Source organism: Gallus gallus, chromosome 6 (genome assembly GCF_016699485.2).
Source record: "Gallus gallus isolate bGalGal1 chromosome 6, bGalGal1.mat.broiler.GRCg7b, whole genome shotgun sequence".
NCBI lineage: Eukaryota > Metazoa > Chordata > Aves > Galliformes > Phasianidae > Gallus > Gallus gallus.
Genome location: NC_052537.1, coordinates 920,704 through 948,610, shown reverse-complemented (window position 1 = coordinate 948,610; position 27,907 = coordinate 920,704). Strand labels below are relative to the sequence as shown.

General features: G+C 48.2%; 2 long non-coding RNA genes across 15 annotated transcripts in view; one reads left to right on the top strand and one right to left on the bottom strand.

The window, feature by feature from the left end:
• LOC777017 overlaps positions 1 to 27,907 on the top strand; it is a 515,269-nt gene that overhangs the window by 280,557 nt on the left and 206,805 nt on the right. The window lies entirely within an intron of this gene.
• LOC107049870 lies at positions 17,869 to 27,591 on the bottom strand. Of its 9 annotated transcripts, none has more exons than XR_005860706.2 (8): positions 27,058 to 27,591; positions 26,772 to 26,867; positions 26,154 to 26,212; positions 25,717 to 25,839; positions 24,980 to 25,051; positions 23,272 to 23,594; positions 18,925 to 20,805; positions 17,869 to 18,749 (listed from the first exon to the last, which is right to left on the bottom strand). It is a non-coding gene; the product is annotated as an uncharacterized LOC107049870 (long non-coding RNA). The 9 variants fall into 9 exon arrangements; XR_005860708.2 differs by having other exon boundaries at positions 27,427 to 27,591; XR_005860703.2 differs by having other exon boundaries at positions 27,543 to 27,591.

Sequence of the window (27,907 nt, the reverse complement as noted above, 5' to 3'; positions counted from 1 at the left end):
GAAAAAAAAAGAGAAAAAAGAGAAAAGATAAAAAAAGAAAAAGAGAAAAAGAGAAAAGAAAAAAAAGAAAAAAAAAATAAAAAAGAGAAAAGAAAAATATAAAAAAAAAGAAAAAAAGAAAAAAAAAGAAAAGAAAAAAACAGTAGATGAAAAAAAGAAAAAACAAAAGGAAAAACGAATAATGGAAAAGAGAAGAAAAAGGTAAAGAGAAAAGGAGAAAAAAAGCCAAGTCAAAAAGTAAAGAATAACTCGAAGGAAGGAGTGGATGGCAAGAAATACAGAGGAAAGCAATGCATAGCACAGCAGAGCAAAGCAAGGCAAAATAGCAGCCAAAGCCACGAGAATCAAGAAGTCAGTGAAGAGCAGGAAAGGTAAGTTTCCCTTAAAGCAAGGGGGAATGGTAGTGGAATGGGAGAAAAGAGAGGGAGGGGGAGGGGAGTGAAGGAGTGGGGGGAGAGGGGGAGGAGCAGTGGGGAAAGGCGGTGGGGCTAGAGGGGGGTGAGGGGGTGCAAGATGGGGGGAGGGAGAGGGGGTTGGAGAGGGGGGTGAGTAAGTGGGGGCGTGGGTGGACGGGGGGGGGGGGGGGAGAGGGTGGGAAGGAAAAATTGGAGGTAGGGTGAGGGAAGGGGAGGGTTGAAGGGAAAATAATGAAACAGAGGAAAAAAGAGAATAACAAGTAAAAAGCAATGCATGTAAATACAGAGCAAGCAAGTAGGAAAGCTAGGCATAGCACAGCAAAGAGAGCAAAGCAAAAGAAGGCAAAGAATGACAAAAAGCAACCTTGCAGGAATGGAGGAATCTGTCCAGAGCTGTGCCCCTGCTTGCCACAGGAGCTGCGCGGGAGGAGAAGAACGTGGGCAAAAGGTAAGAGGAGCTCCTTTGGGTTCTGGGCTTGAAGCAAAGCTGAGAAGCCATGCCGGGAGGAGGTGTGGGTAGCTACAGGCCACCTTGCTATCTCCCCAAGAGATGAGGGTGTGGGGCTAGGCACCGGGCAGGAGTGCTGGCCAGAAGCAAGCATCTCTGTGGAGGAAGGCAAAGGGCGGAGGAGGTTCAAGGGTAGCTACCGGGCATGGCCTTGCTCAGCAAGGGGAGGAAAAGCCTGAAGGGCACGAGAAGGGGATAGAGAAGGGCAGGCAGTAGGCGTGAAGCTGCGAGCAGAGTAGAGAGCAACTTGGCAGAGCAGCAAGCAGAGTAGGCAAGTGTTGAGGTTTGGCGTGAGTAGCAGCAAAAGCCCAGAGCATCAAGAAGCAGGAAGTGAGGAGAAGGTAAGTGAAGGGCAGGCAAGGTAATGGGAGGCAAAGGCAAGGGGAAAGGGGGGGGTAAGGGAGAAAGAAGGGATGGGGATGGGGAGGGGATGGGTGAAGAGCAGAGCGGAGGGAAGGGCTGAGGGGAGGGCTGAAGGCAAAACCTATGATGAAAAAAGAAAAGAAAAAATAAGAACAAAAAAATATGAAAAAAGAGAAAAAAGAAAGAAAAATAAGAAAAGAGAAAAAATGAAAGAAAAAAGAAAAAAATGACCAAAAAAGAGTAAAAAGAGAAAAAAATGGAAAAAAGAGAAAAAAAGAGAAAAGATAAAAAAAAAGAAAAATGATAAAGAAAAGAGAAAAGAAAAAAGAAAATAGAAATAAAAAAGAGGACAGAAAAATATGAAAAAAAAAAAGAAAAAAGAAAAGAAAAAACAGTAGATGAAAAAAGAAAAAACAAAAGGAAAAACGAATAATGACAAGAGAAGAAAGGTAAAGAGAAAAGAAGAAAAAGCCAAGTCAAAAAGTAAAGAATAACTCGAAGGAAGGAGTGGATGGCAAGAAATAGAGAGAAAGCAGTGCATAGCACAGCAGAGCAAAGCAAGGCAAAATAGCAGCCAAAGCCACGAGAATCAAGAAGTCAGTGAAGAGCAGGAAAGGTAAGTTTCCCTTAAAGCAAGGGGGAATGGTAGTGGAAGGGAGAAAAGAGAGGGGAGGGAGGGGAAGTGAAGGAGTGGGGGGAGAGGGGGAGGAGCAGAGGGGAAAGCGGTGGGGCTAGAGGGGGTGAGGGGGGCAAGAGGGGGGAGGGAGGAGGGGTGGAGAGGGGGGTGAGTAAGTGGGGGCGTGGGTGGACGGGGGGGGGGGGGGGAGAGAGTGGAAGGAAAAATTGGAGGTAGGGTGAGGGAAGGGGGAGGGTTGAAGGGAAAATAATGAAACAGAGGAAAAAAGAGAATAACAAGTAAAAAGCAATGCATGTAAATACAGAGCAAGCAAGTAGGAAAGCTAGGCATAGCACAGCAAAAGGGAGCAAAGCAAAAGAAGGCAAAGAATGACAAAAAGCAACCTTGCAGGAATGGAGGAATCTGTCCAGAGCTGTGCCCCTGCTTGCCACAGGAGCTGCGCGGGAGGAGAAGAACGTGGGCCAAAAGGTAAGAGGAGCTCCTTTGGGTTCTGGGCTTGAAGCAAAGCTGAGAAGCCATGCCCGGGAGGAGGTGTGGGTAGCTACAGGCCACCTTGCTATCTCCCCAAGAGATGAGGTGTGTGGGCTAGGCACCGGGCAGGAGTGCTGGCCAGAAGCAAGCATCTCTGTGGAGGAAGGCAAAGGGCGGAGGAGGTTCAAGGGTAGCTACCGGGCATGGCCTTGCTCAGCAAGGGGAGGAAAAGCCTGAAGGGCACGAGAAGGGGATAGAGAAGGGCAGGCAGTAGGCGTGAAGCTGCGAGCAGAGTAGAGAGCAACTTGGCAGAGCAGCAAGCAGAGTAGGCAAGTGTTGAGGTTTGGCCGTGAGTAGCAGCAAAAGCCCAGAGCATCAAGAAGCAGGAAGTGAGGAGAAGGTAAGTGAAGGGCAGGCAAGGTAATGGGAGGCAAAGGCAAGGGGAAAGGGGGGGGTAAGGGAGAAAGAAGGGATGGGGATGGGGAGGGGATGGGTGAAGAGCAGAGCGGAGGGAAGGGCTGAGGGGAGGGCTGAAGGCAAACCTATGATGAAAAAAGAAAAGAAAAATAAGAACAAAAAATATGAAAAAAGAGAAAAAAAGAAAAGAAAAATAAGGAAAAAGAGAAAAAATGAAAAGAAAAAAGAAAAAAATGAACAAAAAGAGTAAAAAGAGAAAAAAATGAGTAAAAAGAGAAAAAAGAGAAAAGAAAAAAGAAAAAATGAACAAAAAAGAGTAAAAAGAGAAAAAAACGAAAAAAGAGAAAAAAGAGAAAAGAAAAAAGAACATGGCCAAAAAAGAGAAAAAGAGAAAAGATAAAAAGAAAAAAAGATAAAGAAAAGAGAAAAGAAAAAAAGAAAATAGAAATAAAAAGAGGACAGAAAAATATGAAAAAAGAAAAAAGAAAAAAAGAAAAGAAAAAACAGTAGATGAAAAAAGAAAAAACAAAAGGAAAAACGAATAATGACAAGAGAAGAAAGGTAAAGAGAAAAGAAGAAAAAAGCCAAGTCAAAAAGTAAAGAATAACTCGAAGGAAGGAGTGGATGGCAAGAAATACAGAGAAAGCAGTGCATAGCACAGCAGAGCAAAGCAAGGCAAAATAGCAGCCAAAGCCACGAGAATCAAGAAGTCAGTGAAGAGCAGGAAAGGTAAGTTTCCCTTAAAGCAAGGGGGAATGGTAGTGGAAGGGAGAAAAGAGAGGGGAGGGGAGGGGAAGTGAAGGAGTGGGGGGGAGAGGGGGAGGAGCAGTGGGGAAAGCGGTGGGGCTAGAGGGGGGTGAGGGGGGCAAGAGGGGGGAGGGAGGAGGGGTGGAGAGGGGGGTGAGTAAGTGGGGGTGTGGGTGGACGGGGGGGGGGGGGAGAGGGTGGGAAGGAAAAATTGGAGGTAGGGTGAGGGAAGGGGAGGGTTGAAGGGAAAATAATGAAACAGAGGAAAAAAGAGAATAACAAGTAAAAAGCAATGCATGTAAATACAGAGCAAGCAAGTAGGAAAGCTAGGCATAGCACAGCAAAAGGGAGCAAAGCAAAAGAAGGCAAAGAATGACAAAAAGCAACCTTGCAGGAATGGAGGAATCTGTCCAGAGCTGTGCCCCTGCTTGCCACAGGAGCTGCGCGGGAGGAGAAGAACGTGGGCCAAAAGGTAAGAGGAGCTCCTTTGGGTTCTGGGCTTGAAGCAAAGCTGAGAAGCCATGCCCGGGAGGAGGTGTGGGTAGCTACAGGCCACCTTGCTATCTCCCCAAGAGATGAGGTGTGTGGGCTAGGCACCGGGCAGGAGTGCTGGCCAGAAGCAAGCATCTCTGTGGAGGAAGGCAAAGGGCGGAGGAGGTTCAAGGGTAGCTACCGGGCATGGCCTTGCTCAGCAAGGGGAGGAAAAGCCTGAAGGGCACGAGAAGGGGATAGAGAAGGGCAGGCAGTAGGCGTGAAGCTGCGAGCAGAGTAGAGAGCAACTTGGCAGAGCAGCAAGCAGAGTAGGCAAGTGTTGAGGTTTGGCGTGAGTAGCAGCAAAAGCCCAGAGCATCAAGAAGCAGGAAGTGAGGAGAAGGTAAGTGAAGGGCAGGCAAGGTAATGGGAGGCAAAGGCAAGGGGAAAGGGGGGGGTAAGGGAGAAAGAAGGGATGGGGATGGGGAGGGGATGGGTGAAGAGCAGAGCGGAGGGAAGGGCTGAGGGGAGGGCTGAAGGCAAACCTATGATGAAAAAAGAAAAGAAAAAATAAGAACAAAAAATATGAAAAAAGAGAAAAAAAGAAAAGAAAAATAAGAAAAAGAGAAAAAATGAAAAGAAAAAAAGAAAAAAATGAACAAAAAAGAGTAAAAAGAGAAAAAAATGAAAAAAAGAGAAAAAAGAGAAAAGAAAAAAAGAACATGAAAAAAAGAGAAAAAAAAGATAAAGAAAAATGATAAAGAAAAGAGAAAAGAAAAAAGAAAATAGAAATAAAAAAGAGGACAGAAAAATATGAAAAAAGAAAAAAGAAAAAAAGAAAAGAAAAAAACAGTAGATGAAAAAAGAAAAAACAAAAGGAAAAAACGAATAATGACAAGAGAAGAAAGGTAAAGAGAAAAGAAGAAAAAAGCCAAGTCAAAAAGTAAAGAATAACTCGAAGGAAGGAGTGGATGGCAAGAAATACAGAGAAAGCAGTGCATAGCACAGCAGAGCAAAGCAAGGCAAAATAGCAGCCAAAGCCACGAGAATCAAGAAGTCAGTGAAGAGCAGGAAAGGTAAGTTTCCCTTAAAGCAAGGGGGAATGGTAGTGGAAGGGAGAAAAGAGAGGGGAGGGGAGGGGAAGTGAAGGAGTGGGGGGAGAGGGGGAGGAGCAGAGGGGAAAGCGGTGGGGCTAGAGGGGGGTGAGGGGGGCAAGAGGGGGGAGGGAGGAGGGGTGGAGAGGGGGGTGAGTAAGTGGGGGCGTGGGTGGACGGGGGGGGGGGGGGAGAGGGTGGGAAGGAAAAATTGGAGGTAGGGTGAGGGAAGGGGGAGGGTTGAAGGGAAAATAATGAAACAGAGGAAAAAAGAGAATAACAAGTAAAAAGCAATGCATGTAAATACAGAGCAAGCAAGTAGGAAAGCTAGGCATAGCACAGCAAAAGGGAGCAAAGCAAAAGAAGGCAAAGAATGACAAAAAGCAACCTTGCAGGAATGGAGGAATCTGTCCAGAGCTGTGCCCCTGCTTGCCACAGGAGCTGCGCGGGAGGAGAAGAACGTGGGCCAAAAGGTAAGAGGAGCTCCTTTGGGTTCTGGGCTTGAAGCAAAGCTGAGAAGCCATGCCCGGGAGGAGGTGTGGGTAGCTACAGGCCACCTTGCTATCTCCCCAAGAGATGAGGTGCGTGGGCTAGGCACCGGGCAGGAGTGCTGGCCAGAAGCAAGCATCTCTGTGGAGGAAGGCAAAGGGCGGAGGAGGTTCAAGGGTAGCTACCGGGCATGGCCTTGCTCAGCAAGGGGAGGAAAAGCCTGAAGGGCACGAGAAGGGGATAGAGAAGGGCAGGCAGTAGGCGTGAAGCTGCGAGCAGAGTAGAGAGCAACTTGGCAGAGCAGCAAGCAGAGTAGGCAAGTGTTGAGGTTTGGCGTGAGTAGCAGCAAAAGCCCAGAGCATCAAGAAGCAGGAAGTGAGGAGAAGGTAAGTGAAGGGCAGGCAAGGTAATGGGAGGCAAAGGCAAGGGGAAAGGGGGGGGTAAGGGAGAAAGAAGGGATGGGGATGGGGAGGGGATGGGTGAAGAGCAGAGCGGAGGGAAGGGCTGAGGGGAGGGCTGAAGGCAAACCTATGATGAAAAAAGAAAAGAAAAAATAAGAACAAAAAATATGAAAAAAGAGAAAAAAAGAAAAGAAAAATAAGGAAAAAGAGAAAAAATGAAAAGAAAAAAAGAAAAAATGAAAAAAAAGAGTAAAAAGAGAAAAAAATGAAAAAAAGAGAAAAAAGAGAAAAGAAAAAAGAAAAAATGAACAAAAAAGAGTAAAAAGAGAAAAAAAACGAAAAAAAGAGAAAAAGAGAAAAGAAAAAAAGAACATGGCCAAAAAAGAGAAAAAAGAGAAAAGATAAAAAAGAAAAAAGATAAAGAAAAGAGAAAAGAAAAAAAGAAAATAGAAATAAAAAAGAGGACAGAAAAATATGAAAAAAAGAAAAAAGAAAAAAAGAAAAGAAAAAAACAGTAGATGAAAAAGAAAAACAAAAGGAAAAACGAATAATGACAAGAGAAGAAAGGTAAAGAGAAAAGAAGAAAAAAGCCAAGTCAAAAAGTAAAGAATAACTCGAAGGAAGGAGTGGATGGCAAGAAATACAGAGAAAGCAGTGCATAGCACAGCAGAGCAAAGCAAGGCAAAATAGCAGCCAAAGCCACGAGAATCAAGAAGTCAGTGAAGAGCAGGAAAGGTAAGTTTCCCTTAAAGCAAGGGGGAATGGTAGTGGAAGGGAGAAAAGAGAGGGGAGGGGAGGGGAAGGGAAGTGAAGGAGTGGGGGGAGAGGGGGAGGAGCAGAGGGGAAAGCGGTGGGGCTAGAGGGGGGTGAGGGGGGCAAGAGGGGGGAGGGAGGAGGGGTGGAGAGGGGGGTGAGTAAGTGGGGGTGTGGGTGGATGGGGGGGGGGGGGAGAGAGTGGGAAGGAAAAATTGGAGGTAGGGTGAGGGAAGGGGGAGGGTTGAAGGGAAAATAATGAAACAGAGGAAAAAGAGAATAACAAGTAAAAAGCAATGCATGTAAATACAGAGCAAGCAAGTAGGAAAGCTAGGCATAGCACAGCAAAAGAGAGCAAAGCAAAAGAAGGCAAAGAATGACAAAAAGCAACCTTGCAGGAATGGAGGAATCTGTCCAGAGCTGTGCCCCTGCTTGCCACAGGAGCTGCGCGGGAGGAGAAGAACGTGGGCCAAAAGGTAAGAGGAGCTCCTTTGGGTTCTGGGCTTGAAGCAAAGCTGAGAAGCCATGCCCGGGAGGAGGTGTGGGTAGCTACAGGCCACCTTGCTATCTCCCCAAGAGATGAGGTGTGTGGGCTAGGCACCGGGCAGGAGTGCTGGCCAGAAGCAAGCATCTCTGTGGAGGAAGGCAAAGGGCGGAGGAGGTTCAAGGGTAGCTACCGGGCATGGCCTTGCTCAGCAAGGGGAGGAAAAGCCTGAAGGGCACGAGAAGGGGATAGAGAAGGGCAGGCAGTAGGCGTGAAGCTGCGAGCAGAGTAGAGAGCAACTTGGCAGAGCAGCAAGCAGAGTAGGCAAGTGTTGAGGTTTGGCGTGAGTAGCAGCAAAAGCCCAGAGCATCAAGAAGCAGGAAGTGAGGAGAAGGTAAGTGAAGGGCAGGCAAGGTAATGGGAGGCAAAGGCAAGGGGAAAGGGGGGGGTAAGGGAGAAAGAAGGGATGGGGATGGGGAGGGGATGGGTGAAGAGCAGAGCGGAGGGAAGGGCTGAGGGGAGGGCTGAAGGCAAACCTATGTTGAAAAAAGAAAAGAAAAAATAAGAACAAAAAATATGAAAAAAGAGAAAAAAAGAAAAAAATAAGAAAAAGAGAAAAAATGAAAAGAAAAAAAGAAAAAAAATGAACAAAAAAGAGTAAAAGAGAAAAAAATGAAAAAAAAGAGAAAAAAGAGTAAAGAAAAAAGAAAAAATGAACAAAAAAGAGTAAAAAGAGAAAAGATAAAAAAGAAAAATGATAAAGAAAAGAGAAAAGAAAAAAAGAAAATAGAAATAAAAAAGAGAACAGAAAAATATGAAAAAAAGAAAAAAGAAAAAAAGAAAAGAAAAAACAGTAGATGAAAAAGAAAAAACAAAAGGAAAAACGAATAATGACAAGAGAAGAAAGGTAAAGAGAAAAGAAGAAAAAAGCCAAGTCAAAAAGTAAAGAATAACTCGAAGGAAGGAGTGGATGGCAAGAAATACAGAGAAAGCAGTGCATAGCACAGCAGAGCAAAGCAAGGCAAAATAGCAGCCAAAGCCACGAGAATCAAGAAGTCAGTGAAGAGCAGGAAAGGTAAGTTTCCCTTAAAGCAAGGGGGAATGGTAGTGGAAGGGAGAAAAGAGAGGGGAGGGGAGGGGAAGGGAAGTGAAGGAGTGGGGGGAGAGGGGGAGGAGCAGTGGGGAAAGCGGTGGGGCTAGAGGGGGGTGAGGGGGGCAAGAGGGGGGAGGGAGGAGGGGTGGAGAGGGGGGTGAGTAAGTGGGGGCGTGGGTGGACGGGGGGGGGGGGAGAGGGTGGGAAGGAAAAATTGGAGGTAGGGTGAGGGAAGGGGGAGGGTTGAAGGGAAAATAATGAAACAGAGGAAAAAAGAGAATAACAAGTAAAAAGCAATGCATGTAAATACAGAGCAAGCAAGTAGGAAAGCTAGGCATAGCACAGCAAAAGAGAGCAAAGCAAAAGAAGGCAAAGAATGACAAAAAGCAACCTTGCAGGAATGGAGGAATCTGTCCAGAGCTGTGCCCCTGCTTGCCACAGGAGCTGCGCGGGAGGAGAAGAACGTGGGCCAAAAGGTAAGAGGAGCTCCTTTGGGTTCTGGGCTTGAAGCAAAGCTGAGAAGCCATGCCCGGGAGGAGGTGTGGGTAGCTACAGGCCACCTTGCTATCTCCCCAAGAGATGAGGTGCGTGGGCTAGGCACCGGGCAGGGGTGCTGGCCAGAAGCAAGCATCTCTGTGGAGGAAGGCAAAGGGCGGAGGAGGTTCAAGGGTAGCTACCGGGCATGGCCTTGCTCAGCAAGGGGAGGAAAAGCCTGAAGGGCACGAGAAGGGGATAGAGAAGGGCAGGCAGTAGGCGTGAAGCTGCGAGCAGAGTAGAGAGCAACTTGGCAGAGCAGCAAGCAGAGTAGGCAAGTGTTGAGGTTTGGCGTGAGTAGCAGCAAAAGCCCAGAGCATCAAGAAGCAGGAAGTGAGGAGAAGGTAAGTGAAGGGCAGGCAAGGTAATGGGAGGCAAAGGCAAGGGGAAAGGGGGGGGTAAGGGAGAAAGAAGGGATGGGGATGGGGAGGGGATGGGTGAAGAGCAGAGCGGAGGGAAGGGCTGAGGGGAGGGCTGAAGGCAAACCTATGATGAAAAAAGAAAAGAAAAAATAAGAACAAAAAATATGAAAAAAGAGAAAAAAGAAAAGAAAATAAGAAAAAGAGAAAAAATGAAAAGAAAAAAAGAAAAAAATGAACAAAAAAGAGTAAAAAGAGAAAAAAATGAAAAAAAGAGAAAAAAGAGAAAGAAAAAAGAAAAAATGAACAAAAAAGAGAAAAAAGAGAAAAGATAAAAAAGAAAAATGATAAAGAGAAAAGAAAAAAGAAAATAGAAATAAAAAAGAGGACAGAAAAATATGAAAAAAAAAAGAAAAAAAGAAAAGAAAAAAACAGTAGATGAAAAAAGAAAAAACAAAAGGAAAAACGAATAATGACAAGAGAAGAAAGGTAAAGAGAAAAGAAGAAAAAAGCCAAGTCAAAAAGTAAAGAATAACTCGAAGGAAGGAGTGGATGGCAAGAAATACAGAGAAAGCAGTGCATAGCACAGCAGAGCAAAGCAAGGCAAAATAGCAGCCAAAGCCACGAGAATCAAGAAGTCAGTGAAGAGCAGGAAAGGTAAGTTTCCCTTAAAGCAAGGGGGAATGGTAGTGGAAGGGAGAAAAGAGAGGGGAGGGGAGGGGAAGTGAAGGAGTGGGGGGAGAGGGGGAGGAGCAGAGGGGAAAGCGGTGGGGCTAGAGGGGGGTGAGGGGGGCAAGAGGGGGGAGGGAGGAGGGGTGGAGAGGGGGGTGAGTAAGTGGGGGCGTGGGTGGACGGGGGGGGGGGGGGAGAGGGTGGGAAGGAAAAATTGGAGGTAGGGTGAGGGAAGGGGAGGGTTGAAGGGAAAATAATGAAACAGAGGAAAAAAGAGAATAACAAGTAAAAAGCAATGCATGTAAATACAGAGCAAGCAAGTAGGAAAGCTAGGCATAGCACAGCAAAAGAGAGCAAAGCAAAAGAAGGCAAAGAATGACAAAAAGCAACCTTGCAGGAATGGAGGAATCTGTCCAGAGCTGTGCCCCTGCTTGCCACAGGAGCTGCGCGGGAGGAGAAGAACGTGGGCCAAAAGGTAAGAGGAGCTCCTTTGGGTTCTGGGCTTGAAGCAAAGCTGAGAAGCCATGCCCGGGAGGAGGTGTGGGTAGCTACAGGCCACCTTGCTATCTCCCCAAGAGATGAGGTGCGTGGGCTAGGCACCGGGCAGGGGTGCTGGCCAGAAGCAAGCATCTCTGTGGAGGAAGGCAAAGGGCGGAGGAGGTTCAAGGGTAGCTACCGGGCATGGCCTTGCTCAGCAAGGGGAGGAAAAGCCTGAAGGGCACGAGAAGGGGATAGAGAAGGGCAGGCAGTAGGCGTGAAGCTGCGAGCAGAGTAGAGAGCAACTTGGCAGAGCAGCAAGCAGAGTAGGCAAGTGTTGAGGTTTGGCGTGAGTAGCAGCAAAAGCCCAGAGCATCAAGAAGCAGGAAGTGAGGAGAAGGTAAGTGAAGGGCAGGCAAGGTAATGGGAGGCAAAGGCAAGGGGAAAGGGGGGGGTAAGGGAGAAAGAAGGGATGGGGATGGGGAGGGGATGGGTGAAGAGCAGAGCGGAGGGAAGGGCTGAGGGGAGGGCTGAAGGCAAACCTATGATGAAAAAAGAAAAGAAAAAATAAGAACAAAAAATATAAAAAAAGAGAAAAAAAAGAAAAGAAAAATAAGAAAAAGAGAAAAAATGAAAAGAAAAAAAGAAAAAAAAGAAAAAAAAAGAGTAAAAAGAGAAAAAAATGAGTAAAAAGAGAAAAAAGAGAAAAGAAAAAAGAAAAAATGAACAAAAAAGAGAAAAAAGAGAAAAGATAAAAAAAGAAAAATGATAAAGGGAAAAGAAAAAAAGAAAATAGAAATAAAAAAGAGGACAGAAAAATATGAAAAAAAGAAAAAAGAAAAAAAGAAAAGAAAAAAACAGTAGATGAAAAAAGAAAAAACAAAAGGAAAAACGAATAATGACAAGAGAAGAAAGGTAAAGAGAAAAGAAGAAAAAAGCCAAGTCAAAAAGTAAAGAATAACTCGAAGGAAGGAGTGGATGGCAAGAAATACAGAGAAAGCAGTGCATAGCACAGCAGAGCAAAGCAAGGCAAAATAGCAGCCAAAGCCACGAGAATCAAGAAGTCAGTGAAGAGCAGGAAAGGTAAGTTTCCCTTAAAGCAAGGGGGAATGGTAGTGGAAGGGAGAAAAGAGAGGGGAGGGGAGGGGAAGTGAAGGAGTGGGGGGAGAGGGGGAGGAGCAGTGGGGAAAGCGGTGGGGCAAGAGGGGGGTGAGGGGGGCAAGAGGGGGGAGGGAGGAGGGGTGGAGAGGGGGGTGAGTAAGTGGGGGCGTGGGTGGACGGGGGGGGGGGGGGGAGAGAGTGGGAAGGAAAAATTGGAGGTAGGGTGAGGGAAGGGGAGGGTTGAAGGGAAAATAATGAAACAGAGGAAAAAAGAGAATAACAAGTAAAAAGCAATGCATGTAAATACAGAGCAAGCAAGTAGGAAAGCTAGGCATAGCACAGCAAAGAGAGCAAAGCAAAAGAAGGCAAAGAATGACAAAAAGCAACCTTGCAGGAATGGAGGAATCTGTCCAGAGCTGTGCCCCTGCTTGCCACAGGAGCTGCGCGGGAGGAGAAGAACGTGGGCCAAAAGGTAAGAGGAGCTCCTTTGGGTTCTGGGCTTGAAGCAAAGCTGAGAAGCCATGCCCGGGAGGAGGTGTGGGTAGCTACAGGCCACCTTGCTATCTCCCCAAGAGATGAGGTGCGTGGGCTAGGCACCGGGCAGGGGTGCTGGCCAGAAGCAAGCATCTCTGTGGAGGAAGGCAAAGGGCGGAGGAGGTTCAAGGGTAGCTACCGGGCATGGCCTTGCTCAGCAAGGGGAGGAAAAGCCTGAAGGGCACGAGAAGGGGATAGAGAAGGGCAGGCAGTAGGCGTGAAGCTGCGAGCAGAGTAGAGAGCAACTTGGCAGAGCAGCAAGCAGAGTAGGCAAGTGTTGAGGTTTGGCGTGAGTAGCAGCAAAAGCCCAGAGCATCAAGAAGCAGGAAGTGAGGAGAAGGTAAGTGAAGGGCAGGCAAGGTAATGGGAGGCAAAGGCAAGGGGAAAGGGGGGGGTAAGGGAGAAAGAAGGGATGGAGATGGGGAGGGGATGGGTGAAGAGCAGAGCGGAGGGAAGGGCTGAGGGGAGGGCTGAAGGCAAACCTATGATGAAAAAGAAAAGAAAAAATAAGAACAAAAAATATGAAAAAAGAGAAAAAAAGAAAAGAAAAATAAGAAAAAGAGAAAAAATGAAAAGAAAAAAAGAAAAAAAATGAACAAAAAAGAGTAAAAAGAGAAAAAAATGAGTAAAAAGAGAAAAAAGAGAAAAGAAAAAAGAAAAAATGAACAAAAAAGAGAAAAAAGAGAAAAGATAAAAAAAGAAAAATGATAAAGAGAAAAGAAAAAAAGAAATAGAAATAAAAAAGAGGACAGAAAAATATGAAAAAAAGAAAAAGAAAAAAAGAAAAGAAAAAAACAGTAGATGAAAAAAGAAAAAACAAAAGGAAAAACGAATAATGACAAGAGAAGAAAGGTAAAGAGAAAAGAAGAAAAAAGCCAAGTCAAAAAGTAAAGAATAACTCGAAGGAAGGAGTGGATGGCAAGAAATACAGAGAAAGCAGTGCATAGCACAGCAGAGCAAAGCAAGGCAAAATAGCAGCCAAAGCCACGAGAATCAAGAAGTCAGTGAAGAGCAGGAAAGGTAAGTTTCCCTTAAAGCAAGGGGGAATGGTAGTGGAAGGGAGAAAAGAGAGGGGAGGGGAGGGGAAGTGAAGGAGTGGGGGGAGAGGGGGAGGAGCAGAGGGGAAAGCGGTGGGGCTAGAGGGGGGTGAGGGGGGCAAGAGGGGGGAGGGAGGAGGGGTGGAGAGGGGGGTGAGTAAGTGGGGGCGTGGGTGGACGGGGGGGGGGGGGAGAGGGTGGGAAGGAAAAATTGGAGGTAGGGTGAGGGAAGGGGAGGGTTGAAGGGAAAATAATGAAACAGAGGAAAAAAGAGAATAACAAGTAAAAAGCAATGCATGTAAATACAGAGCAAGCAAGTAGGAAAGCTAGGCATAGCACAGCAAAAGAGAGCAAAGCAAAAGAAGGCAAAGAATGACAAAAAGCAACCTTGCAGGAATGGAGGAATCTGTCCAGAGCTGTGCCCCTGCTTGCCACAGGAGCTGCGCGGGAGGAGAAGAACGTGGGCCAAAAGGTAAGAGGAGCTCCTTTGGGTTCTGGGCTTGAAGCAAAGCTGAGAAGCCATGCCCGGGAGGAGGTGTGGGTAGCTACAGGCCACCTTGCTATCTCCCCAAGAGATGAGGTGCGTGGGCTAGGCACCGGGCAGGGGTGCTGGCCAGAAGCAAGCATCTCTGTGGAGGAAGGCAAAGGGCGGAGGAGGTTCAAGGGTAGCTACCGGGCATGGCCTTGCTCAGCAAGGGGAGGAAAAGCCTGAAGGGCACGAGAAGGGGATAGAGAAGGGCAGGCAGTAGGCGTGAAGCTGCGAGCAGAGTAGAGAGCAACTTGGCAGAGCAGCAAGCAGAGTAGGCAAGTGTTGAGGTTTGGCGTGAGTAGCAGCAAAAGCCCAGAGCATCAAGAAGCAGGAAGTGAGGAGAAGGTAAGTGAAGGGCAGGCAAGGTAATGGGAGGCAAAGGCAAGGGGAAAGGGGGGGGTAAGGGAGAAAGAAGGGATGGGGATGGGGAGGGGATGGGTGAAGAGCAGAGCGGAGGGAAGGGCTGAGGGGAGGGCTGAAGGCAAACCTATGATGAAAAAGAAAAGAAAAATAAGAACAAAAAATATGAAAAAAGAGAAAAAAAGAAAAGAAAAATAAGAAAAAGAGAAAAAATGAAAAGAAAAAAGAAAAAAATGAACAAAAAAGAGTAAAAAGAGAAAAAAATGAAAAAAAGAGAAAAAAGAGAAAAGAAAAAAGAACATGAACAAAAAAGAGAAAAAAGAGAAAAGATAAAAAAAAAGAAAATGATAAAGAAAAGAGAAAAGAAAAAAGAAAATAGAAATAAAAAAGAGGACAGAAAAATATGAAAAAAAAAAGAAAAAAGAAAGAAAAAAACAGTAGATGAAAAAAGAAAAAACAAAAGGAAAAACGAATAATGACAAGAGAAGAAAGGTAAAGAGAAAAGAAGAAAAAAGCCAAGTCAAAAAGTAAAGAATAACTCGAAGGAAGGAGTGGATGGCAAGAAATACAGAGAAAGCAGTGCATAGCACAGCAGAGCAAAGCAAGGCAAAATAGCAGCCAAAGCCACGAGAATCAAGAAGTCAGTGAAGAGCAGGAAAGGTAAGTTTCCCTTAAAGCAAGGGGGAATGGTAGTGGAAGGGAGAAAAGAGAGGGGAGGGGAGGGGAAGTGAAGGAGTGGGGGGAGAGGGGGAGGAGCAGAGGGGAAAGCGGTGGGGCTAGAGGGGGGTGAGGGGGGCAAGAGGGGGGAGGGAGGAGGGGTGGAGAGGGGGGTGAGTAAGTGGGGGCGTGGGTGGACGGGGGGGGGGGGGGAGAGGGTGGGAAGGAAAAATTGGAGGTAGGGTGAGGGAAGGGGAGGGTTTGAAGGGAAAATAATGAAACAGAGGAAAAAAGAGAATAACAAGTAAAAAGCAATGCATGTAAATACAGAGCAAGCAAGTAGGAAAGCTAGGCATAGCACAGCAAAAGAGAGCAAAGCAAAAGAAGGCAAAGAATGACAAAAAGCAACCTTGCAGGAATGGAGGAATCTGTCCAGAGCTGTGCCCCTGCTTGCCACAGGAGCTGCGCGGGAGGAGAAGAACGTGGGCCAAAAGGTAAGAGGAGCTCCTTTGGGTTCTGGGCTTGAAGCAAAGCTGAGAAGCCATGCCCGGGAGGAGGTGTGGGTAGCTACAGGCCACCTTGCTATCTCCCCAAGAGATGAGGTGTGTGGGCTAGGCACCGGGCAGGAGTGCTGGCCAGAAGCAAGCATCTCTGTGGAGGAAGGCAAATGGCGGTGGAGGTTAGGGACTGGAAGGGTTTTTTAAAAATAACAAAAAAATTGTGAAATGAGGAATGAAATGAGCCGAATAATGCTAATAATTATACATAATGGATTGCAAGAAATTTTATGAACGTAAATATGAAATTTTACTGTGTAGGAGTGTGTGAATGCCTCTGACTGATGAGTGATCCTGGGATGGAAGAGAGAATTTTGCCAGTTTTAGGGGAATTGATATTTTAGCTGTAGCCATGGAGAGCTTGTTTTGTGGAGAGAGCTGACCTGGTTGTTCATCTTGTTTGTGCAAAGATTTGTTTTGCTTGCAGGTGTTCCACTTTGGCTTTGTATGACACAGTGGACGAGAGGGGACGGCGTTCAGTGGAACAAACGCTGCAGGCCCTGGGGAGAATCAAAGCAGGAGAGAGGAAACGTGCCCTTTGCAGCAGGGGCCGTTGTGCTGGCATTGCCCATCGCATCCACTGCTGCTGTGGTCCTTTCTTTCCTTTGGGCAGTTTGCTGTCTCTCATGGGGTTGTCTACAATAGGTGTTTGTTTGTGTGTCCGTGTGAGGCTGTTGAATAAAATTCCTACCTCTGTGTTCTGCTCTGGGTGCGTGGTTTTCTTGCCTCTGCTCCTGAGGCATCCTGACTGTCGGATCCAAACGTACCCTGGGACAGACAGACAGACAGCCAGCCAAGGCAGGCAGGTGCTGCGATGCCAACCATCCAGCCAGCCAACGCAGGCAGGCACGTGTGTGTGTGTGTGCATGCGTGTGGGTGTGCGCAAGGGTGGGGTTGCACATGTTTTGTGTACACGTGGGTGCACAAGGGGAGGGGTTACACAGCTGTGAGTAAGCACATGGAGAGTGTAAGGATGGAGTTGCACACGTGTGTGTGCAAGGGTTAACAAACTGGTGGGGTTGCGCAGGTGCGTGCATTCACAGGGCTGTGCAAAGTGTTGGGCTTGCACATGTGGGTGAGTGAGCAAGGGCGGCGTGGTACAGGTTTGTGCACGCAAGTCGTGAGTGCAAGGAAGGGTTGCACACGTGCCTGTATGCAGGGGTGTGCAAAGGGGTGGGGATGCACAAGTGTGTGCATAGAAGTGGTTTTGGGCAAGGATGGGCTTGCAGATGTGTGCGTGCACGTGGGTGTGTGCAAGGGTCGATTTAGATGTGTGTGTGCACGGTTGTGCAAAGGGGTGGGAGTGCGCAGGTGCGTATGAGCATGTGGGAAGTGTGTGAACAAGGTGGCACATGTGTGTGTTTGCCCAGGGGAGCTCAAAAGTGTGGGGTTGCACACGTGCATGTGTAATCAGATGTCTTCTTCAAGATATTTGCCCATGCATGTGCAAAGGAATGGGGTTGCATATGCTTGTGAAAGCAAACGAGGGTGCGCAAAGGGGTCTGGCTGGTGCACATGGGTGTCTGTGCATGGAGGTAGACAGAAGGTTGCATACATGTACGTGTGCACAGTGCTATGCAAATGGATGGGGTTACACAAGTGTGTGCATGCACGTGTTTGTGTGCAAGGAGGGACTTGCATGTGTGCATGCTCAGGGGTGTGCAAAGAGGTGGGGCTGCACACGTGCACACGCAGCTAGATGTTTCCAGGATGGTATTTGCATGTGAGTGTGCAAAAGGGTTGCGTTGCACACGTGTCTGCATTTACATGTATGTCTGCATAATCATGGTTAGGAGCATCGAGGTCTTTGTACATGGCTGCATGGTTTTGCATACCTTTGCATGCGTACGGATGGTGTGTGCACACGGGTGTGCAAGGATGTGCTTGCATGTGTGTGACTGCACAGGTACGTGTGGGAGTACATCTTTGCACTTGTGTGTATGGTTCTGCACACATGCGCATTCATATGCGTGTGCAAGGCTGTGCTTGCACGTCTGCATGCAAATGGAGGCATGCAAGGTGCTGTTTGCGATGTGAGCGTGCAAAGGTGGCCCATGTGGGTGTGTGTTCATATGTGTGTGCAAATATGGGCTTGCCACAGCTATGTGCAGAGGGATGCGGTTGCAATGTCTGCACATGGGTTTGTGCAAGGGCAGGGTCGCACAGCTTGACCACAAATACGCCACAGGGTTGAACCGCACGTGTTCATGCACGTATGTGGCTGTTTGCACACAGGAGTGCAAAGGATGTGCATGTGTGTGCAAAGGTAGGCTTGAAATGTGTGCGTACAGATCGCTGTGCTTGAACATGGATGTGTCATTTTGCACACGTGTGTACATGCATGTAGATGTATGTGTGCTCATGGATGTCAGCAAAGGTGTTCTTGCACATGTGTGCACGTGTTTGCCTGTGGGTGTGTGCAGGTGTGTGGATACACGTGCGTGTGCACGTACAGGGGTGTGTGCATGTCAGTGCTTGCTTTTTCACACGCGTGTGCGTGCACAGGGGTGCACCAGCACTGCCCCAGAAGAGTTTTCTGGGGGAGGCAGAACTCACACGAGACTGCTGGAGAGCACAGGGCCGGGAAGTACAGCTCTGCAGCACTGCGCGCTGCACAGCAGCCTGCAGGACGGCACGGAGCACCGCTGCGTCGGGGTGTTGGGACGCGGGGATGAGGCAGTGCACAGAACACACGCTCACACACACAGTCGGCCAAAGCGAGCGTTTAAGCACTGCAGTGCACAGCTACCGATCCGCCAAGAGGTCCCAAAAGGACCATCAGCCAGCACAGCTCGGATTGGCTGTAAGGGGAGGGACTGGTTGGCTCAGGGCCTTGCGGGCATCCCCATGGAGGCAGCGGTGTCCTCTGCCTGAGTTACCTCACCCTGCTGCCCTCCTGACATGTCTGTATGCCCTGAGCCGGATCACGCACTCTACGCGTGGCCAGCGCGTGAATGCACAGTGCAGCGCAGGGGGGGCAGCCAATCCACAGCTCGTTGCTGGTGCCTCCTCACTGTTACCAAAACACAACAGCGGCCCCGTTGCCGAGTTCCTTCATCACTGCAGTGATGAAGTGCACTGAATTCTGTGCACTGTACGGTTTGTTCTGCATGTGGGTCTTTCGATAGTTGCAGTTTCAGTCCGGTTACTGCATATCTGCAGCCGCGCTCGTGACACCGAAGTTCAGTTCAGTTCAGTTCAGGCAGTAGGTTGGAAGGTTCCCCTCGGGCAGTCGCACAGTCCGTACACAGCCGCTCAAACCAGGAGAACAGCATCAGCTCGTTTTTGGAGAGGGATGGGTGGGGCCGGAGGCGGTGCCCCTGGAACACTGCCACCACCCGTGCAGGGCCCGGCGAGAAGCCCAGGTTGTGTCCACTGCCCACTCACTCACTGCTGGGGGATTGCCGGCACAGGGGACACCTGGGACCGGGACTGAGGCGGTGACCCGTGGCAGTGCTGCTCTGGATGAGGCGGTCGGTGTGGAGACGGCCATTGAAGTTCCACAGAGGCTGCAGGTGATGTGGCAGACGGTGGGCACAGTGACAGCCAGCGTGTCCACAGGGCTGACAGTCACGCTGAGGCTGAAGTCTGCGACAAGGAGGATGGTGTCACCTTTGTGAGCCAAGCACGTGGCCCGGTGCGTGTCCCTCCCTCCTTCCTCGTTCTCCATCCCTCCCCCTATCCATCCCTCTCTACTTCCACGTTGTCCATCCGTCCACTTCTCCATCCCTCCTTTCACCTCCCACCTCCCTCCCACTCCCACCTCCCAGTGTGAGTATGTGTGGTGACTGAAGCCTTTATTCTTTTTCTTTGCTCAGGAGTTGGGTAACGAGCTGGGCCTTCCAAAGGCAAGGATTTGGACTCTTCTTTCTCAGACTATTTTAGCTCCCGTGATTCTGAAATGGTAGAAAGTACAAAGAGCATGCCAGCAGGACAGAAATGCAAGCAAATGAGTGCAGAATCTGTTTCCTGTGTTTATGATTCAGTTTTGCTATCTCACTTAGCATTTTCAAATGTAACTACCTATCTAGAGTTCATGATAATCCTATACAAGTAAAAATAAAATGCATTAATTATTAAATTTGAAAGCATTCAAAGCAGAAATCTGTTTTCACTATTCCTCCCTGTTCCACTGCAGTTATTAGCAACGTTCTGCAGATTCTGAAATGTTTTTGCTGTACAATGCATATATACATATATACATACATATATATATACATATATATATACATATATATATACATATACAAATGTATATTCAGCAATGCTGAAGCCAAATGTATTGTGAAGTGCCTCACCTTCATTATAATTTGTATTTCTGAGTCAAAAAAATATATATACAGAAAAACGCAACACAAAATTCAGTAAGAAGCAGAGGCAAATTTGCTCTCAAAGGTCACATTCTGAACTCTCCTGTTGCCTTCAATGGCCTCAACAACAGGCAATTTAGAAACTCCCTTTATACCCTGCTTTATGACTTCCATTCACCGTGGGTCAAAGCGGCTACGTGTAAGCAAAAATGCAACTTTCATTACAGACTTTCAAAAAAGTTGTTTAAATCCGATTGAGCTTCAGTTCCAAAATAAAATTGCACGGGAATCAAGGAAACGAACTGTAGTGAAGTTTTCCTTCTGGGTCAGATTAAAACAGCAGACTGAAGGTCTTGTAATTTGAATGCTCCATCTCAAAAGCGTGCTGAGATAAGAATATCCGTAATCCGTATTCATGTGGTTCATTTTAGCCAGGAACTCCAAACTGCACGTCCAAAATCCACCAGCTGTGTCTGACAGCGATTCAATAAGAAAATAATGATCACAGAGGGACCATTTAAGGCCACTGAAGTAAAGCCATTTCTGAGATGTGATATGTCTGTCTCTTTACCTGATCATAACAACAGGAAAATAAAACAAAAAAATAATACAGCGTTATTTTTTTCTCTGTATTTGAAAGGTGGTCCAAAGTTTTTGTTCTCCTAAAAACAATCTTCTTCAAGACAAGGCTCTGGGCAGCCTGGTCCATCGGTTGGTGACCCTGCACATAGCAGGGGGTTGGAACTGGACGATCTTTGAGGTCCTTCTCAACCCAGGCCATTCCATGCTTCTAACACCAACACAGAGCTACCTCCAAACCGGCAGCGTGCGACTGCTTGGAGACTGACTGTGCCAGTCGGCCAGACCTACAGGAGGAACCATTGGACAGTGCTGAGGATTCCTGGGTTCATCCGACAGAAGCAGTGTTGTGAGACAAGGCAACCGTAAGGCAGGATATGCAGTAACTGCTACTGACCAGGTAATCGAACAACCATTGCCTGTGGGGACTTGGCTCAGAAGGCTGCAATAACTGCCTTGACAAGAGCCTTAAATACATGGTCAGATGCTAAACATGCTTTTGGGGTGGAACACGCTCATAGTGCCATCTGGAAAGAGCAAGGATTGCTCACACACAAGGAAAACATTCAGTATGATGTACGCCTACCAAAGAGCATGGCTATTATACTCTGTAAAGGACATCAGAAAGGTAGCACTGTACGGGAAACTGGAGATAAGATGGCGGATCAGGTGGCAGAACAGGCAGTTGAAGAAGGCTTTAATTCCAGACGGTAAACTTAAAATCTCGGAACCTGAGTCAGAACCTGTAAAATATCCTACGGAGGATAGGAATCTAATTAGTGGTTTAGAAGGGAAGAGAGCAAGCTGACAGATGGGTTCACGCCCAGATGGACACATTGTTGTGCCCGTTAGTATTGTATGGAAATTGGTTCTAAGGGAAGATAAGAAAACATACTGCGGGAACAGAGACTACCAAGTACAATCCTAGTACCAGGAACAGGGTACAAGTGGGCCTACTGGGAAAGGGAACCTGCCAGGGCAACAATGGCAAATTGATTTCTCAGAACTCCCAAGAAAAGGCGGGGGGGGGCGGGGGGGTATATTGCGGTATGTTGGTCCTGATAGCTTTTTAGGGTGGCTGGAGGCATTCCCTCGTAGGACTAATAAGGCATGTGAGGTAAGTATTGTTGCAGGAGGTTATTCCAAGATGCCGGGGAACTACTTGGTCTGCCAAGGAAAGTGCACCGTCAAAAGTTAAACTCATCGAGACAAGATGAGCTGGTTACTAATTTGCTTTATCTCAATGGATGAGGGAGGTGTTCTGGCCTGGGAAGAGAGCTCCTTTTACAGTGTAATTAGTAACTGTGCTAAGACTTCAAACTTCTCTGACTGCTGGATCTGCACATGACTACCAAAGGCAGGGATGGACGTACCATGCTTTGGGGTCCCGTCACTAAATTGACCTGCTCAGCACAAACATAAAAGCGGTCAGAGGGAGCCCATTTGCTTAGGGGCAGGTGAGGAAGCTGCTGCTAACAGCACTATTATTTTAGGACCAAAATTCAACCTTGTATTTGGAGCACATAATGGGATGACCCAACTTGTAAGTAGATGCATGAATGACTCCACATATTCCCCCTTATCCTATCCTTATCCTAATGCATATGTAAGCAGCTTGTTCTTTAAGTATGTGCCTTGCTTGCCCTCCGGTATGCAGGCTAGGTGGGAATACCCCCTCTGCATCCAGCGTGTGTGCAGCGCTGATTAAACATACCTGCTTTATAACTACTCTGTGGTTATAGAGTTTGATTTCTGCACATCAGTTGGAGATAGAAGTTGGGAGCTTGGGGAGGATGGGGAAGGAGGATTCCTTGGGAATACAGCTGGTGAGGGATGGAGTTGGATTTCAGCACCAAACCAGTAAGTACTTTTGGCCCAATGGGACACACAGCATTGTAGAACGATCCATCCCAGATGGGAACAAGGCCACAAGGCACCATCTTCACAGCTGATCAGAGAGGAGTCTAGGATGGTTTGGGGTTGGGACAGTTACCCTGAGAACTGCTGTTACCCCACTGACATCACAGCAATGAAGGGGAGGGGCCCTCCCGGGAGGGGCCCTCCCTCTGCCCCGCTTTACCTCATTATCTTCCTTCCCACCTTAAACAGGGCATCCAACTGAGGGGTTTGGGACCCCTCCCTGCCCCACTGGACCCCGTAAACCTGATAGGTGGGCAACGGACCTCACTGACCCATTCTACTCCATAGAGCCCAATCCCTCCTGTAAGAAGGGGACCCATACGGCAAGGACTTCTCTCACCCCACATCCCACTAAAAGGGGGCAACAGACCACCATACCCAAGATCCATCCTGCACCACAGACCCCATCACCCCATCCCAAATGGACAGAGGATCCAGGGATCCAGCACTCCCCATGCCAGAGCCATGGAACTGAGCCTCCTCCAAAGGTTCTGGGTTCTGTAGCAGCCAAGAGAGTGGCTCCAGCCAATGGGACGTGGGTTCTGTACCCCCAGGGCCACCCCCACTGGTCCCCATGGAGGGAGTGGGGCCTGGGGGCACACTGGTCTTTGAGGCAGAAATCATATTTTCCTGTTGATCTCTCCACCCACCTGTATTTACATCCACCCTTTCATCCAACAATCGTTCCGTCCATCCAATGATCCTTCAATCCGTTTTTCCATCCATCCATCCATCCATCCATCCATCCGTCCGTCCGTCCGTCCATCCATCCATCCATCCATCCAACCAACAGTTCTCTCCTCTGTTGATCCCTCTGTCCATCTATTTCTCTCTCCAGCTCTCCCTCTGCACAATTCCAAGCAGCCTCCCCCCCGTTACCCACCACAACCTCCTCTGGAGCTTTGGGGGATCTCCCCATAGCAGTGCCTTCAGGCATTTCCTTGCAACCCTGCAAGTGCTGATTTTCTGGTCCCTCTTCCTCACATCACCCCATCCCTGTGATCAAAAGCCCTCACCATTCTTAGGTTAAAGCCTCCCTTGTGAAGCTGCCATCCTACTGATGAAAATATCCTCACCTCCCTTTGGGAGGTGGGTCCCATCCCTTCCAAGCAGACACCAATCTGCAAATAGGTCCTGCAGACACAAACCCAAGGCCCTGCCACCAGCACCAGTCCTGCAGCCAAGGACTGGCACGCACCACCAGTGCCCTCCTTTCACACCTGTCCCACAGCACCACCTGGGCCCCCACACCCTGGACTACCAGCCTGAGAGCTCTGCAGTTGCTTTTGATGCAGTATTACCTGTGCCCACCTTTCTTCCTGGTCGCCTCGCACAGTGAACCACACGAGGTGTAAGGTTGGGTGGACTGCATTCATCACTTGGAGGCATCTCAGCCTCCTCACCAGCACTGAGGTCGGTGGAGCTGCGGTGGAGCTGTGAGCCCTTCTGTGGGACAGGAGCGTCCTCTGCTGCCAGGATTCTCCAGCTTCAGTCCGTCACCAGATGCAAGGCTATGCCACGGGACTGCAGCGAGCCTGCAGCTCAGAACAGCCCCGAGCACTGCAGAGACAAGCAGGCAGTCTGTGATGCCTTCAGAGCGTTATTCTCCAACAGTTACAAACACCTGCAAAAGCAAACAAGAACCACACTGTGCAGTGATAAGAATGCACAGCTTAGCAGACAGGAGCGTAGGGCTTAGAAGAAAGCTCTATTTCAGAGGTTGGTAGGGAATTTCACATCACACAAAGGCACCAACCAAAAGCAGAGTTTCTAACAGCAGTGTTATCCAGGAGTCCCAGCAGACGGTGCTGGCACATTTGGTATGTGACCCCATAACAAGGCAGCTTAGGATGAGGCATCAGGCAGTGCTGACGACACGCTTTATGGACAGGTCATGCTTTAATAGGTGCCGTTCCAATGGCAGCAATTAATTGAGAGCAAAGGCTTGACACACAAACCTGATGATTTACACTCCCACCAGTCAAGGCAGACAGACCAAGACTATGAGGCTGACCTGTAACCAGGCTTGGGACGCAGCCTTGAGAAAGGGGGAATGCTGACAGCGAATGGGAGCTGACTGACTAGAAGGGCTACAAATATTCTTGGGAACAAGTTGGCTGGGCTGGTTAGCAGGGCTTTAAACTAGAGATGGTGGGGGAAGGGGATGTACTGGGTGACAGGGAAGACCACAGGAATGCTTTCACCTTGGGAGGTGGTAAGGGAAAAGCCCAGTCTTGCCCTGGAGGTATTAGGGAGGGTCTGGTGGTTGGCGACCCTGCACATAACAGGGGGTTGAAACTCGATGATCGTTATGGTCCTTTTCAACCCAGGCCATTCTATGATTCTATGGTAGCGCAGCTGAAGTTCCTTCTGCAGTCACTGGGGCAGCTTTCCCACCTCCAGACCTACAGGCAACATACACACAAAGTGCAGCACGGCTGTTTGTGCTCCACACTCAGAGAGCAAGTTGTCAAGTTAGAGCTTTGCAAGGACCATGGAGGTGTGGCACTGATGGACATGGTTAGTGGGCATGGTGGGAATGGGTTGGGGTTGGATTTGGTGACCCTAGAATCATTTAGGTTGGAAAAGACCACTATGACATCAACACTGATTGTACTTCAGATGGGTTCTTTTGGAGGGGTTTCATTATCTTCCAAAAGCTGAAGCCAGGCTGCATTCTCTCCATATAATGACAAAGTTAATTCCTCCCTCTGCAAATTTCTACATTCTGCATCCAAATTTGCTTCATTTGACAGGATTTACTGGTAAATGCAGAAGAGAAGGACAGCTTGCAAGGAAATAACAAAGCCAAAATAGATTTGGTTAAAGCTAGTAAAACAAGGCTTTTTTTTACTAGGCTAAAACGGAACTGCTATTACCCAACCAGAGAATTAATTAATCAAAATCACTACTCATAGCAATTAATGAGAGAAACAAACAAACAAACAAACAAACAAAAACCTGAGAGAAATCCTTATGATCCCCTCCTTCCCATAACGCGGGACATACCCCAGGAATCCTTCAATCCTCGCTGCCACAGAGCTTCAGCAGAACGTTCCTGTAGTCTCCTGAGCAGTCTCCCTGGGAATACAAAGGTGAATAAATGAGAAGAAAGAAGGGAAAAAGTGGGGGACAGAGAGAGGAGCAGGGACAATAAAGAGGAGAGCAGAGAAGGAGAGGAGAGAAAAGATCGAGCAGAACAAAGAAAAAAGGGAAGAGAGGAGCTTGTAAGGGGGAAGAACAGAAGAGTGATGAATGAGAGGGGGGAAGAAAGAGGGCAAAACGGAAGAGAGGATACGCGTAAGGAGAGCTGATCTAAAAATGGCAAGGGAAAGAAAGAGAGAGCGAGGAGAACAGAGGGAACAGCAGAAGAGGGAAGGGCAGATGCAGGAAGAAGGGAAGGAATGGTGCAGAGAAAAGAGGGAGAAGAGTGCAGAAAAACAGAAAGTAGAAGAGAGGAAGAGAGAAGGCCAGAGCAAACTGACTTACTGAGAAAGGAAAAAAAAAGGAATATGAATAATTTTTAAGTTCTACTGAATCAGAATTCTTCTTAAGACACAGAATTCTTTTGCAGTGCTTGTATTCTTCTAGACAATTTAAGAAGATTCAGGAACATTTTCAGTATGTCTTTGTAATGTCTGCCTAATCTCAGCCACTCTAAAATACCCAACAGGTGTCAAGGGGGATCATCCCCTTAAAAGCACACAGCAAATCCCACTTTTTGTGTCTAAGATCAACAAGTTTACCTTAATGAAGGAGTAGAGAGACTTCCCATACATAGTCAGGAGCTCTCTTCCGATATCCAGTATATCTATCTTGAAGCGGAACACCACCACTCTGATCAGAGTGTTGCCATCTGCTCCCAGGCCCTAGGAAGCAAAGCAACCACGTACAGCTAACACAGAACCTTCTGGAGAATCACAGACAGACACAAAGGCCTCAGTGCCCGGTCTTGTGCAGGAGCTGTTCTTAGTTAGAGCATTTCTGCCTTAATGGAGCGATCCATTAGCAGCCTGCTCCTGAGTATGACTATTGCCCCGATGTGCAGAAAAGCCTGAGCTTTCCTAGAAAAGCCAGTTTCCTGACTGGCTGCAGCTCCCGTCTCATGATTGCCATGATGCTGCTGACTCGAGCATGAAAATGCGAGAAAGAAGCAAGCAATCTTACTCCACAATCTGTTTACCTTCATGGATTTATACAGTCTTTCAGCAAAGTACGCAGGCTTGTTTCACACACACTTTACTGTAAGGAGAGACAAGAACAAGAGAATTAAGGTCAGAAAAGCAGGAGGTTTTCCACATCGCTGTGCAGCACTTTCACGGTGCAGCTGTTTCTTCTGTCAAGATGCAACTCCAGGCTAGCAAACAGCAGGTGCAGTGCAGGCATCCACAGTCAGTGACACGCTGGGAGCTGACGTCTCTGTGCCTGGTGCACAGCAGTATTTGCGGGAAGGCTTCCATGCCTCCTGACAGCAAACCTCTGCTGCCAAAGCATCCTTTGGCCAAGCACGCTGTACTATAAAGCACAACACCTTCTCACCCAATTGGGTCCTTAAAGCATAGAATCATAGAATGGTTTGGGTTGGAAGGGACCCCTAAGATCATCTTGTTCCAACCCCCCTGCAATCGCCAGGGACACCTCCCTCTACACCAGGGTGCTCCAGGTCCCACCCAGCCTGGCTTTGTGCCCGTAACCAAAGACAAACCATGTCTGAAACTATGTAACAGCCAATCAAGGGAACTCACAGCACCTCTCATCATTTCATTACTTTGTAGACAAGGTTTAAAAGCAGAGCACTCACCCACAGCCAGCAAAGCATCTTCCAGGTCTCCTGACGCCTCGGATTTAATGCTGCCTGTTATGTCCTCCTTAGCAATGCCTCCATATACATCAAAAACTAGGAAGAAGAGTCCATGGCAGAACGTCAGAGTGATGCAAAGCACCTGCTTTGCAACAACAAGCTCCTCATGTGCTGCACGAAGGCTGTATGATTCCTGCAGCATTGTCAGCTGAATCAGGACCGTCCCACAGAAGTAATTCATTTTCACTGCTGACGGTCCTGCCAATTGGCCTACCACAGCCGCTACCATTTTCAAGACCTGCTACTTCATGCTGGCAGATGAATGTCTTAGCTCCTCTCCCCCCTGCCCCAATGGCAGTCACACTTCACGATCTCTGCTTTCCATGCTGGAGCAGCAGCAAGTTCTATGTAGGGTTCTGAAGTCCCTTTCAGCCTCAGGAGGGAACAAAACAGCCCAAGTGGAATGGATGCAATGGGGCTCTCTTGAAAACAACTCATATCTCAGAAGAGTTTGCACTTCCTGAACACCTATGAAGTTCCTACAAAAGCATCACGCACAAACAAGGAAGGGAAGAAAAACCCAGGGCACCGCGTGAGTGCGGCTGTTGGTGCCATCGACGACCCCGAGAAGGTGATCTGCGTGGGGCTGAAGTACCGCGACCGCTGCCTGGAGCAGGACGTCAAGGTGCCCACGGAGCCCCTCATGGTCAGCAAGTTCCCCAGCGCCATCGCCGGGCCCCAGCCACCCGCCCAGAGACCCCGCTCCTCCACCTGCAGGCAGCCGACAGCTCGCCGCTCTCCAGGAAGGCCCGCATGGAGCGGGGCAGGGCGGGCTCGGCCTCGCTGAGGTCCACCACATCCCCGCCCTCCTTCTCCTCTCCTTCTTTCTCCTTCTCCTTCTCCTTCTCCTTCTCCTTCTCCTTCTCCTTCTCCTCATCCTTCTTCTCCTCCCCCTCCTCCTCCAGCCCCAGCCGGGGCCCGGCCGCCCTGGGGCCGTGGGAAGCGAAGCAGGCGCATGGCGGCAGGCAGCACCGCGGACAGCCAGGCTGGGGCCATCCGGGACGCGCGCAGTGATGACGCAACGACGGTGCGACGACGGAGGGAAAGGCCCCCACGCGGAGTGCCCGCCCCCCTTG